This window comes from Bos indicus, chromosome 8 (genome assembly GCF_029378745.1).
Source record: "Bos indicus isolate NIAB-ARS_2022 breed Sahiwal x Tharparkar chromosome 8, NIAB-ARS_B.indTharparkar_mat_pri_1.0, whole genome shotgun sequence".
Taxonomy (NCBI): Eukaryota; Metazoa; Chordata; class Mammalia; order Artiodactyla; family Bovidae; genus Bos; species Bos indicus.
In genome coordinates, this window is record NC_091767.1 from 112,516,000 (window position 1) to 112,531,124 (window position 15,125).

Genomic DNA, 15,125 nt, shown 5'->3' on the forward strand with positions numbered 1-15,125 from the left:
CCAGACCACCCTACCTGCCTCCTGAGAAATCTGTATGCAGGTCAAAAAACAACAGTTAGAACCAGACATGGAATGACGGACTGGTTCCAGATTGGGAAAGGAGTCCATCAAGGCTGTATATTGTCTTCCTGCTTATTTAACTTATATGCAGAGTACATCATGCAAAATGCTAGGCTGGATGAAGCACAAGCTGGAATCAAGATTGCTGAGAGAAATACCAGTAACCTCAGATATGCAGATGTGACACCACCCTTATGGCAGAAAGTGAAGAAGAACTGAAGAGCCTCTTGATGAAAGTGAAAGAGGAGAGTGAAAAAGTTGGCTTAAAACTCAACTTTCAAAAAACGAAGCTCATAGCATCCGGTCCCACCACTTCATGGCAAATAGATGGGGAAACAGTGGAAACAGTGACAGACTTTATTTTGGGAGGCTCCAAAATCACTGTAGATGGTGATTACAGCTATGAAATTAAAAGACACTTGCCCCTTGGAAGAAAAGCTATGACCAACCTAGACAGCTTATTAAAAAGCAGAGACATTACTTTGCCAATAGAGGTCCATCTAGTCAAAGCTACGGTTTTTCCAGTAGTCATGTATGGATGTGAGAGCTGGACTATAAAGAAAGCTGAGCACTGAAAAAATGGATGGTTTTGAACTGTGGTGTTGGAGACGAGTCTTGAGAGTCCCTTTGACTGCAAAGAGACCAACCAGTCCATCCTAAAGGAGATCAGTCCTGAATATTAATTGGAAGGACTGATGTTGAAGCTGAAACTCCAATCCCTTGGCCACCTGATGTGAAGAACTGACTGATTAGAAAAGACCCTGATGCTGGGAAGATTGAGGGCAGGAGGAGAAGGGGTTGACAGAGGATGAGATGGTTGGATGGCATTGCCGACTCGATGGACATGAGTCTGAGTAAACTCCGGGAGTTGGTGATGGACAGGGAGGCCTGGCATGCTGCAGTCCACGGGGTCGCAAAGAGTCAGACACAACTGAGCTACTGAACTGACTGATGAACATATGTAACTGAAATCCATCTTTAATATGGAAACCTCAAGTAAACTCAAGCCATAGCTGTTGTTAAACAAGGGGCGTCTGAGATGAACTGCGGGCTGAAGCCTCTTGGGTGAAGGAAGGTTTTGGGGAGGCAGCACCTTCTACATAGACTCGTGAAAGAGGCCAAATTGTATGATTCCATTTATCCATTTTTCTTAAAAAATACGTGGAGCTAAAATATTTGTTTTTCGAGGTGAAGATTTTATAGCTGCAATAGGAAATCAAAGGAATGAACTTTTTAAAATCAAAATAAAAATATTCTGATTGTAGGTCTTAGAAAAATCATTCTCAGCACAAGGTCCTTGGACTGCCACCTCCAGAGGGACTGTGGGTGGCTGTTGCAGGTCCCTAGGGTCTGAGATCCAGGGCTTTCTGAGCCATAATTTCACAGGTAGGATCCAGGAATGTGTATCTTGACCAGTTCCCTGGGTCTGTATTAGACTCATAATTGTATAGTCTGGACTTCCCTGGTGGCTCAGGCAGTAAGACGTCTGCCTACAATGTGGGAGACCCGGGTTCAATCCCTGGGTGGGGAAGATCTCCTGGAGAAGGCAATGGCACCCCACTCCAGTACTCTTGCCTGGAAAATCCCATGGATGGAGGAGGCCGGTAGGCTGCAGTCCATGGTGTCACAGAGTCAGACGCGACTGAGCGACTTCACTTTCACTGTATCGTCTGAGAGCCCTGTTTTATTTGTCCTTTTGCAGAACTATGACTGTAATATTTTATTGATACCTTAGGATAGGAGGAAATAGTGGAAACAAAATGTATCCAACCTTCTAGAGTTCAGAGCGTGAAGAATTGTCAGGAAGGTGCAGAAGAGGGTGGTGGAGGGTGACCTCAAGGAAGAGCAGGTCTATGAGCCAATGAGGGCAGAGACCAGGCGTGCAAACCCTTCTGAGCCTGCAGGTCATCAGGTCGGAGGAGAGACTGCAGCAGGAAAGTCAACACCACGAGTGTCACAGGATCTGTTTTATGACAGAGAAATAGATTAGTGATTTTTAATGCCAAATACCACTGCTGGTGGGGGGTTCCCAGGTGGTGCTCGTGGTAAAGAACCCGCCTGCCAATGAAGGAAACGTAAGAGATGAAAGTTCGATCCCTGGGTTGGGGAGATCCCCTGGAGAAGGGCGTGGCAGCCCACGCCAGTTTTCTCACCTGGAGAATCCACGGACAGAGGAGCCTGGTGGGCTACAGTCTGTGGGGTCGCAAGGAGTCGGACAGGACTGAAGTGACAGCACGCACATGATTACTGGTAGATAAGGGTTTTTCTTTAGGTTGGCACTTACTGATATTCAAGTGACTAAATTTAGTGCATCACAAGCTTTGACATGATGTGAAAAGGAATGATAAATCCCTGATTTTGAGGAGGTTTCCTGCTCTTTCTACAAAGCACAGGAAGGAAACCCTTGTTCCCAGAACTCACATCAGTGCACTTATTCTTGTCTGTCCACACCCTCGTATTTTAGGCACCTGCTCCGGCTCCCGATGTCACCTGTTACTGGTGTGAGGTCACCCACCGACAATTACTGCCGGGGACACAGTGTGCTGGAACCTCTGGCCCTGGCTGTGTCATTATAAACAGTGACTTTGAACTTTCAGGTACAGGAGAATAATTTGACCCGTGTGATCTCGTCAGAGATTCCCTGCCCCAGTGGTTTCTGATTTTGTATGTTAACATCTTTAAATGTTGCCTTACGAATTGACACAGTGCACTTACTCTCTAAAACTTCATTTATGAGCATTTACATTTATATTCAAAGTTCTGCTTTGACAGATTCCAGGGTCGGCATGCCCACGTGCTCCATCGCGTTTCCCTCGGGGCTCCAAGGGCCCCTATCGCTGTCCTTGCCTCCCTGTTTGCAGGGAAGGTTCTGGTGCCCTGGGTAGCTGGCAGAGTCAGCAGGGCCGTGAGAGCTGCCTCTGTTGACGGGCTGCACTCTGTGACTCTCAGTGTCTGACCGTTTAGTGTCACTTAGCTGTTGGTTTCCTTGGCTTTAAAGGATTTTTTCAGGAGCTGTCTTGCTTGCTTCACCTCGTTCCTCAGAGCTGAGATCCCTGTCCTCTTCTGCTCCGTGTCCCAAACGGTGAACGGATGGTGGCGGGCAGGGTGCAGGCTGCCTCCTCCCTGGTGGAAGAGGGCAGGGCTGCTGGCTGGGCTGCGAGGAGGATGCGCGCAGTCAGCCTGCTGCTGTTTCTGTTTCTCTCCACCGTGCTGCTCCAGAACATTCCTAGGCGTTGGAGCCCCTTTCTCCTTAGTTCAGCTGATGTCTGTGCTATGCCCTTTTCATTTGCTTAGTTTTTCTCACACTGTCCACACTCCTCATGTCTGCAGAAATTTTCTTTAATGAGCAGTTTTAGAACCACACCAAGCAATCACACTTGGTTTTTTCTTCTGATGTAAATTTGTATTGGTCTTTTGTGTTTTGTGCTACAATCCTTCTGCTTTTATTTTCGTCCTTTCTGCTTCCTGCTTCCTGTCTCAGAGATACCACTCCTGGCTCAGCTGTTTGGAAGGCTGAGGGATGGCAGTGGGACAGCGCCGTGGTTTCTGTGGGTGGGGACTGGATCAGGTGCAGGGTCCTAACCCTAACCTGGCGAGCTCTCTGAGACTTCTACCCGTCTACCTTTCTGACTGCTGTGGAGAAGCTCCCACTTTTGCCACACTGCGTGCTCTGCTTCCCACAAGAGCCTCGAGTCATGGGAAGGGACCCGAAGCAAGAGCCCCTGCTGCCCGGGGCTGTCGCCCGAGATGCCTGCGGCTTCACAAGCCTTGGCTCCTCTCTGCCCCCGAGAGACAGCACGACTGGCCCTGCCCGCCCTCTGGAACCGGGCTCAGCTCCGTCCTGCTCCGAGCAACGCTTCTGACAACTTGGGGCGGCCTGCACCCCAAGCTTGTCTCTGAATTACTGTATGTGGGTTAGTAGATGTCTCATGATTCCTCCTGGCTGTGATTTTCTCTGCATTTTCTTTCTGTGGTTCTCGGGACAGTGAGGGGAGGACTGTAATCTCCAGTCGGCTACGTGGCTTCTGGACTCGCATGCACTGCGTCTCCTCCAAGATTTTAACACATATTTATGAAGGACATCAAAGATCTGTACACAGAGCTCTTTTTGAATCACTGTTTAACGTTGATACTCACAGACTCCAGGCCTGGCCCTTGACTGCTTGTCAGTCACACAAAGCGCCCGAGTTTCCTGGGATGGGTTCCAACCGTTACCCCAACTTCGCTGGTGTCTCCCCTCCTCCCCAGCTCCTAGTCCCGTTCCTCCCTCAGATTCCCGGCGTCAGGAGGCACGTCCCCGCGGCAGAGAGGAGGGTGGAGAGGGCGTCCGTGCTCCTGTGGCAATAAAGGGGGTTGATTCAAGATTCCTCAGGTTATCAAAATGTTTACAAATGCACCCTTTTCCAGGGAATAGTTATCAACAATTTTGAGAAGCAGAGTAAGTTTCCACAGGGCTTAATTGGAGTTGTTCCATAATGCCACCCAAGACATTCTCTATTTGCCACTTGAAGGTTCCTGGACAGTGATTCAGGCACTACTTGGAAAGATGACAGTGGCCGTCTCAGAAATCCAACTGCTAACTTAAACCTGTGTTTACTGTATATATTAAACATCGATTAAACTGTATTCTTTAAGTTTTTAATTATTCTGTGCTCTCTCTACTTAAAAAGTTGTAAACAAATTAATAATTTTAAGTGATTATTGATGACAGTACACCCCAGAAGTAAAATATCAAGAACATAATATTAAAACTTAAGAAGCATTAAGAGTAGAAGACATTGCAGTACATGGAAAAATTTTTCAGCTTATAATTCATTTTTCTGGAAACAATCTATAAACACATTATTCAAGGACGTTCATGGAAAACACTCTCTCCCAGGTGTTCACCTTTCCTTCCCCGTTTCCAGCCTCAGGTCCTTCTTACCATCCCCAATGGCAGCCTTGCCAGCTGTGAGCTCAGGAAGCCCAGGTGGGGACGGGCACTCACTCTTCCCAAGTGTGGCCCTGCTGGGTGGGGCTGCTCACAGGAGAGCAGGTTTCTGGGAAGCATCCACAGGGAGGCCTTCGAGAGGCATCACCGAGCCCGTGCTCACAGCTGACCCAGGGCCAAGGGCAAAGGGCGCAGGTGCGTGTGCAGGACAGGGATGCCCACTGTGCCCCTCTGCCCATCAGTCATCCTTACACAAAGGACAGTTCAGGTGCGTGTGCAGGACAGGGAGTGCCCACTGTGCCCCTCTGCCCATCAGTCATCCTTACACAAAGGACAGTTCAGGTGCGTGTGCAGGACAGGGAGTGCCCACTGTGCCCCACTGCCCATCAGTCATCCTTACACAAAGGACAGTTCAGGTGCGTGTGCAGGACAGGGATGCCCACTGTGCCCCACTGCCCATCAGTCATCCTTACACAAAGGACAGTTCAGGTGCGTGTGCAGGACAGGGAGTGCCCACTGTGCCCCACTGCCCATCAGTCATCCTTACACAAAGGACAGCTCACAGGAGTAAGCCTTGAAACAGCAAAGTCACGGAGCTGAGAGGAGAGCCAGTTACTCTTGTTTTTTCATTTTTATTTTTAATTAGAGGATAATTACAACATTGTGATGGTTTCCGCCACGCGTCAACGTGAGTCGGCCATGGGTACTCGTACGGCCCCTCCCTCCCCTCACTACCCCTCTAGGTTGTCACAAAGCCTGGCTTTGGGTTCCCTGCATCGTACATCAAACTCCCACTGGCGCTCTCTTCTGCATACGGTAAAGTGTATGTTCCAAAGCTACTCTCTCGAATCGCCCCACCCTCCCGTTTCCCTACTGTGGCCAGAAGTCTGTTCTCTGTGTCCGCGTCTCCTTTGCTGCCTTGCAAATAAGATCATTGGTACCATCGTTCAAGGTTCCATAGACATGTGTTACTGTATGATATCTGCCTTTCCCTTTCTGACTCACTTCACTCTGTATAATAGGCTCTATGTTCATCCGTCTCATTAGCACTGACCTGGGCGCATCCCTTTTTATGGCTGAGTAATATTCCACTGTGTCTAGGCACCACAACTTCTTTATCCATTCATCTGTCGATGGACATCCAGGCTGCTCCCGTGTCGTAGCTACTGTGAATAATGCCGCAATGAACACTGGGGTGCATGCGTCTTTTTCAATTATGATTTCCTCAGGGTTCAGCCACACAGCCTGAACCACAGTGTATAGTGAAGGAAGATGCAGAGACCCCAGCACCACATGCTGGAGTACAGGGTGAGCCCTCAGCAAACCCACTGAAAACACAGAATCTCGGAAAAGATGTGCTTTGGGTAGTGTCTACTGATTATATTGCGCTTTTCACATTTGGAACTCAGTATCGCTGGGGTCTCCATTATGTTTTAACTGGAGGCTACACAAAGCTTTTCTAATTACAAACTAGAGTTCTGGTGAAGTGGCGCATGGAGGGAACGTGTGCCTCCTGCAGCACTCAGGCCGGGCCTGCGGGCACGACCCCCAGTGGCACCTCACAGCGAACGGAAACTATAGAAGGACCTAAGGCCTCTTGGGGCAGTTAGATTTCTGTCCAAGAAAAGAACACCAACTTTATTAAAATAATGTTAAAATAACTCTCCTTCATTTAAGTCCTTATTGAGCATGCATTGTTTTTGAATTTTTTACTTTTAAATATACTGATTTAAAAAGATTCTGAAAATATACTCATGCAATTACAGCTGTTTGTTGTATTTTACGAAATCTGTTTTTTCAAAGTCTCTCAGGAATAAATGAATAGCTTTTTTCATAATTGAAAACGCCTCTACTGACGCTTCCCTGACAGCTCAGTTGGTAAAAAAATATCCGCCTACAATGAGGAGAGCCGGGTTCGATTCCTTCAGCAGATTCCTGAAGATCTGCTGGAGAAGGGATAGGCTACCCACTCCAGTATTCTTGGGCTTCCCTTGTGGCTCAGTTGGTAAATAATCTGCCTGCAATGTGGCAGATCTGGGTTCAATCCCTGGGGTGGGAAGATGCCCTGAGGAAGGGAAAGGCTCCCTACTCCAGTATTCTGGCCTGGAGAATTCCATGGACTGCATAGTCCCTGGGGTCTCAAAGAGTCGGACATGACTGAGGGACTTTCACTTTTCACTTACCTCTTAGGTAGGTTAGGATTACATAGAACATTTTGGTGTCAAGTATATGTTACTCTTAGTTATCACCATAAATTAGAACAAGATCTTAACACTTTCTTAATTTCTTTAAACCTCTTCAATTTCCTTATTTATGAAGAAGGACAATAGAACATAGATCTCGGTCCTACTGTGAGGACTAATTAAGATCTGTGTCAAGAACTGGGATGCCGGCGCGCCTGGTCTTTGAACGAGCCTCCTGCAGTGGTCAGTGGTCACGTGATGCCGGCGCGCCTGGTCTTTGAACGAGTCTCCTGCAGTGGTCAGTGGTCACGTGATGCCGGCGCGCCTGGTCTTTGAACGAGTCTCCTGCAGTGGTCAGTGGTCACGTGATGCCGGCGCGCCTGGTCTTTGAACGAGTCTCCTGCAGTGGTCAGTGGTCACGTGATGCCGGCGCGACTGGTCTTTGAACGAGTCTCCTGCAGTGGTCAGTGGTCACGTGATGCCGGCGCGCCTGGTCTTTGAACGAGTCTCCTGCAGTGGTCAGCGGTCACGTGATGCCGGCGCGCCTGGTCTTTGAACGAGTCTCCTGCAGTGGTCAGCGGTCACGTGATGCCGGCGCGCCTGGTCTTTGAACGAGTCTCCTGCAGTGGTCAGCGGTCACGTGATGCCGGCGCGCCTGGTCTTTGAACGAGTCTCCTGCAGTGGTCAGCGGTCACGTGATGCCGGCGCGCCTGGTCTTTGAACGAGTCTCCTGCAGTGGTCAGCGGTCACGTGATGCCGGCGCGCCTGGTCTTTGAACGAGTCTCCTGCAGTGGTCAGCGGTCACGTGATGCCGGCGCGCCTGGTCTTTGAACGAGTCTCCTGCAGTGGTCAGTGGTCACGTGGAGTCTACTTGTGTCTCCCACTTAGAAGAGGAGCTGACGAATAAGCAACACTCAGCAAAGGAAAGAATAAGTGAATGGCATTCAGATGATCGGCTGAACGTGTGAGCTTGACGCACGCTTACTTAACGTGTCGTCCTCGCGGTTAATTGGGGCTGGTACCGTCATCCCGATTCCCAGACAACAGGCTAAGCTCAGGTTCTATTTGTGGCTCTTCCAGGGTCCCAGGCCCTGGTCAGAGCGGCTGCCTGAAGCCGCCCCTCTGACAGCACAGCCAGCTGCCCTCCAGCCGCCTCCAGCCTCGGGCACCACACGCGATCCGATTTGGATGTTCCTGCGAACCCGAAGCGTCAGCTGAGACATCCTGCGAAGGTGACCCTAAACTGAGGTGCTCAGTGGTCTGAGGCATCCGTAAGATGGTTGAAATATTTACCAAACCACATGCCTGACGGTCGGGACTCCCAACAAGTCTGTTGAGCCCCTGGTATCTGAAATGTATGAGCTTCACCGCAGTATATTTTAAAGGATTGCAGAATTGAGTACCTTCTGTCATTTAAATTTGCAGGCTGCATTTTAAGTATTTAGCTCTGCTTTACATGGCATCCTCCCAAACTGTGTCTTACTTTCCCAGGCCTCTGATCACCTCGGGTCAAGAAGTCTATTAGGAATCAGTCTTCCTCTGTAACACGTTATAACTGTGTTCCAATCCAGCGAACATCCACTGAGCCCACAGTATACAGGAGGCACCGTGACACCGATGCCTTCATCCTGACTCCCTCACGTCACAGATGGGAAATTAAAGAAGAAAACACAGCTGACTGAGCTCTTGTGTTTAAAGTATCCAGTCCTGGTGACCACAGTCCTGGAGGGGAGGAGCTGGGGGCCAGGGTTGGGGCTGGAGAGGACGCTCTCGTGGCCCCGGGACAGGTGACCAGAGCTGGACTGGTACCAGCCATCTCCGGAAAGAGTTCAGGAAAAAAACAGTATAAATGATGGTTTAAAGTGATTCTTCATTTCATCCAGAAGCAGATGTTTCTTCATGGATGTTTTATAATGAAAATGATATAGGAAACCACTCCAAAATTAATATATTTAAAAATAATTAGAATGTGCCATCAAAACAATTTGGCAGCCTTGTTCTATAGGATAGAAATTAATAATAAATACCTATCCTGAGGCAACCTATCCTGCCTAATATTGCTGTTGTTCAGTCACTCTGTCATGTCCAACTCTTTGCAACTCCACAGACTGCAGCATACCAGGCTTCCCTGTCCTTCACTATCTCCCAGAGTTTGCTCAAATTCACGTCCATTGAGTCAGTGATGCTATTTAGCAATCTCATCCTCTACCACCTCCTTCTCCTCATCTCAATCTTTACCAGCATCAGGGTCTTTTTCTACGAGTTGGCTCTTCACATCAGGTGGCTACAGTATTGAAGCTTCAGCTTCAACCCAGTGTTAGGATCAAGTAAATGTACATGAAACCCCACACACTGCCAAAGGTTAGACACAGAAGCGGAGGCTGTTTCACACCAAGTTCAGATACTCTGGTGGCCAGATCCAGATGCACTGGATCATTTTCCATCTCATGCTCTTTCACCTGCGACGCTGCGCTGTGTCCCTCAGGGACACTGCTCTTCCTAGAGACATGGGCAAAGTGCTTGGCCAACCTCTGTTCTGCACCCTTGACCCGCTGTCTAATGAAACCAACACTCTGAACATTGCTTTTGCTGCATTTTTGCATTACTTTATGTTTACATATCTAAGTACATAAAATCAGTCATCTTGATATGTCAAATATTAATGTACTGTATAAAATTAATTTTATAAAAGTGCAAATGTCATGTACATATATAGATACATCGAAAGAGATAAAAAGTGCCAAGATAATAAAGAGGAGTTACCTTGGGTTCATGAAGAAAGGTCTTCCTTCTTTAGTATCATTTTATTTTCAACAAATTTTAACATAAATTATCAATTTATAATCAATAACTGTAACAGTAAATATTACTTAAAAAAACAAAGCCACGAGGTCATTAAAAAAATCAGTAGAGAAGCTAGCCTTCAAGGGTCTGAAAAAGGTGCTCTAGCGAGGAACTGCTACTGCTGCTGCTGAGTCACATCAGTCACGTCCGACTCCGTGCGACCCCAGAGACGGCAGCCACCAGACTCCCCCGTCCCTGGGATTCTCCAGGCAAGAACACTGGAGTGGGTTGCCATTTCCTTCTCCAATGCATGAAAATGAAAAGTGAAAGTGAAGTTGCTCAGTCGTGTCCGACTCTTCGTGACCCCATGGACTGCAGCCTACCAGGATCCTCCGTCCATGGGATTTTCCAGGCAAGAGTACTGCAGTGGGGTGCCATTGCCTTCTCCGCTAGCGAGGAAAGTTGACACAAATTCTCACTTATTCAGACTGATTTGATAGAGTTTAATTAACATTACACTGCAGAAGTCCGAAGCCTTCCAGTGCGGGGTTTGGTGGCCCACCATGGTTGCCCTCTTTTCCCACAGGAGGAGCGTGAGGCTCAAGGTTGATGGACTCACCGTCGTGGGGTCTGTGACTGCATGACGGTGGAGCTGGGGCTCTGGGCCGCCTGTTACCGCAGGCTCACTCCCTGATTCCTCCCCCAGCTGGCTGCACTCTCAGGATGGCCTATTATGCTCCAGGGGGCTTCCCTGAGTGGCCCTGAAACAGAAGCCAAGCACATGTGAGTTCCATAGGAGAGTGAGACAAAGAAGGTCCAGGAAGGAGCCAGCAAGTGCCTGCCGCCTGCCCTCCTCACAGGCTTGGCTGAAAACCGAGTATCCTTCAACCCCGACATCATCCCATCCACCCGTGTCTGCTGCCTCGCTTCAACACCCACCTTCCACCACACCTGGGCTCCTCTGTGGACTTTTTGGAGGAGAGAAGGAGGAACAGAGGCCTGAAATATTCTTTCTACTAATTATGCAGACAAACCTCCAATATTCATTTTGGAAGCCTTGAAATCACCTAGGAGCAAACATAAGTTAGCTGACTTTTTATTCCCCAATGGAACACTAGCACAGTCCCCAAACTCCTGCAATGGATTATATGCATTTATTCATTGAACAGATACTCCCTGAATGCCAAATACAAGCCCAGCCCCACAGAGAGGTGAGCAGACTACCCAGCGTGTTCCTCGCTTTGGAGGAGTCACGTTAAGAGGAGACAGCTGCATGCAGCTCGTGAACAGTGACTCCCCAGGCTGAGGGGCATACTGCGGATTGTCTCACAGGTCAATGTCCAGGGTGATGTTGAGGTTAGACTTCTGGTTCTGCACATCTGATCAAAATAGAAGTGTCAGAGGTGTCTGTGGAGGGACTGGAAATAGATGTTTCTTCACCATCAAGAACCTGGGATGAACAGCAGGAGAGCATCTGACAACCTGTACCCTCCACGGGTGAGGCTGGGTCTTTGCGAGACGGTCTCCTTCCTGATAAGAATCACCATCACTGGAAGAGCAAACCTCTTGTTACCTATGTAACACACCATGTGGTCTGTAGGTCTCGAGCTGAGACACCCAACTGCAGACTGAGATACCTGGGTGTGGGACGGTTTATCTCTGCATCACCTGGATCCACTTCGATCACTCCATAGACCAGCATTGAAACAGACATCCCTCATAGGAATGACTTGATATATGAATCTAAAATCACATTGTAATTCTGCTGGGTCACCATTTAAGAGTAAAATTTATCCCCAAAGGGGATATTTCCCCACGAAGATATGTTTCCTTCTAAAAATAATGGCCAACTTTGACTTTCAACCAAGACCCATCAGAACAAATGGAGAAGAGGTGAGATGATAAACGTTTCTATCCATGTTGAAGCCCCTGGGTAACGAGCCATGGGAAAGCACAGAGAAAACCCAGGAGACAGTGTTCATGTGACGGTCACACACTCAAAATCTACATCCCGCATCCCAGAGCGGCACGCTAGGGCCACCGCTTTACTGTCAAAGGAGGGTGCACATAGGAAGAAGTCTTCCTACTAATACAAAGCCACGTTATTCTGATGCCGCTTCCGCCTCGCATCTAAGGTGTACAGCCTCTGCCGCGGATCAATAATACATCAAGTGCAAATGCGCCTTCAAGTTCCGACAGAGCACTAACACATTAAACTGCTGTGTGCGTGATAATTAGAAGGAGAGTCTGGGATCCATCAGAGGCAAAGGCATGAATCAGGTACAGACGCCGTGGACACAGCACAACGCTGACACACGCTCTACCCGTCCTGCGTCCGAGCTCCCGAACACCCATCTACTACCCCCGAGGTCTTGCCATCCCCATCGGTTTTCTAGAGTTGTGATGGTAATTACACCCTGAGACAAGGCTCTGTTTCCCAACACACTTCCTTCCTGCGGTTTGTCTTACCACAGCCCGAATCTCTGGAGAGCTTTCCGGAAACTGCAAAGGACGTGCTTCAGGGTCTTACAGGCAGTGAGGTCACGCCCTGAGGAGCGAGGGCACCTTTCAGCCCAGCCTGCTCTGCTGGAAGAATGCTCTCCGCCCCTCTCCCCACCCCTCCGCACAGTTCCCCAGCATCACGGTCGGGTCTCGGATGCTGAGCCCCAAGAACCGACCAAGAGCCCAGCCCACGGGGAGACAGCTGGGCGTCTTTACTTCTCTCTGCTCCTGTGTCCATCTCCTTCTCTGTCTCTAACTCTTGGACCCGGACACTCTCTTTCTGTCTTGAGAACCCGTACATAGTCTATGATAAGACTTGGGTTTGAGCTAAGATAAGACATAAAACCTTGCAGTTTCCTGGCTTGGACGCTACAGGTTCAAACTCAGTTCTTAATGTTTCTTTTCTTTATGCCATTGTTCCTCTGTACACTGTCACAATCAAAAAGGAGCAGAAGTCAGGTATTCCTGGATAACATACTAATATCACCAAAGCCTATCTGTGAATTACAGTAGTCAAGAATTGGCTTGATTCTCATCAAAATAAATAAATAAATAAGTGTGTCAGGTGATGACATGTTAATTAACTATGGGATTCTCTTTCAATGTTTATGTAATAATATATTAAATCATTACTCTGTGCACTAGAAATATATTACAATCTTACCTGTCAATTATATCTCAATAAAGCAGAAGAAAGAATGGATTGTGATTGGATCAGAATGAGGATGAGAGGTGAATTATCTCATATGCAGTGAACAGTTTCAGCATTAAAATCCATCCAACCTCAGAAGATAAACATAAAACAATGCAAAGAGCAGAAGAATGAAACTGGACTCAAGCAGACAAAGCAAACTGGAAAGTGACACACGCCTGCTGCCGCCACTCCTGAATACGAGCAGAGACCTAATTGCGGGCCCTGGTCTAGTTTCTTAGACCCCTGGACAGGAAGCGCCTCTCTTTTCCTCACCAGAGGCATGTCATGGGCAGCCTTTGTTTCTGACAATGCAACAGAACTGTTTTCATCCAGAACGTACACGGAAGAAGAAAATTTCCTTTGCAATAAAGGCATGAAGGTTATTAAGAGGACATAGATGTTCATGCTCTGTTCTGCTAAGCTAAGTTATATCCTGGGAAGTGCCACGTTTTTAAAGACAAAGTCTAAAGATGAGCTTTGGCACATGTATACACCTGGTCACAGCTCCCCAAATAAGGTTTCTTACCCTGAAAAGGTCCTGTGTCTCTTATCCCAGGCAACCCCACCCTAGAGGCAACCACTGCGTCGGTTTCTGGCACCTTAGATCACATGTGTCCATACTAGTACATTCCATGCAAACAGAATTCTGAACGGTGAGGTCTTTTTGGTCTGGCTTCTTTTGTTCAGAACAGGTCAGCGAGAATCACCCTGAAGCTGGGCGTCCGGAGAGTTTGCCGCCTTTAGTCATGGACAGTGTTCCACTGTATGAATACATCTCCCAGAGTCTATTTATTACCTTGTTGGTGGGATGTACGTGTGATCGAGTTTCTGGCTGTCGTGAGGGTGAATTCGCCGTAACTCTTCTTTCCGAGTCTTCTGTAGATGCGTGATTCATGTCTCTTCAGTCAAAATCTGGAAACGGGTTGGCTGGCTATAAAGCAGGTGCAAGCTAACTTTTAGGACATTACCAAACCCTCTTACCTCCCATAAGGAGGGGTGAAGGCCCATTTGCTTCACCTCCTCAACGTCCTTGCTGCTTCCAAGAGGTGGGATAAAAATTCTTACTAGAAATTCATCCTGATCTCAGGGATATACTCAGGACAGCAAGCAATGGTCATGGCAGGTGACTTTCAAAGTGAATGTGAAAGTCGCTCAGTCATGGAATTCTCCAGGCCAGAATACTGGAGTGGCCTTTCTCTTCTCCAGGCGATCTTCCCAACCTAGGGATCGAACCCAGGTCTCCCACATTGCTGGCGGATTCTTTACCAGCTGAGCCACAAGAGAAGCCCAAGACTACTGGAGTGCGTAGCCTATCCCTTCTCCAGCAGATCTTCCTGACCCAGGAATCAAACTGAGGTCTCCTGCATTGCAGGCAGATTCTTTACCAACAGAGCTACCAGGGAATCCTGCTCTCAGGGAGATACTCAAGACAGCAAACACTGATCACGGCAGGTGACTCCCAAAGTCAGAGGCACAGGTGAGACTGGAGGCTCAGCTATCCACCACGCCTCGTAATGTGCCTCCCACACGACTGGTAAGTGGCGAGGGGAGGGACTTCAACCATTTAAGGGAAGGGGGAGGCAGATGGGCTTGGAGACCTAGGAGCAGCAGCATCTTGAAATCAACAAAATCCCCAAGGCTTTCCCAGCGGACCCTGTCTCCGCCCCTCGCCATGACTGCAGGACTCAGGACAGGCCGTGTCCTGCTAACAGCATGACCTGAGTCTACAGACAGCGCGGGTGACCAAGTCACGGGGGGAGGGCTGCAGGGAGGAAAGGAGGGGCCACCCCAGCCTGAGAAGCGTGTGCCCAGGTGGGGTGACCTAGCAGCTTGTCCGGGCTCTCCAGACACCAGCTCCATGCCCAGAAGGCGCTGGGCTGGCAGACCACACGCCACGGATCAGCTGCGATCATCGTGGGTTTTTCACTAAGAAACTGCTGTGTGTTTTGTCTCCAGAAAAGCCCCGGCCCCT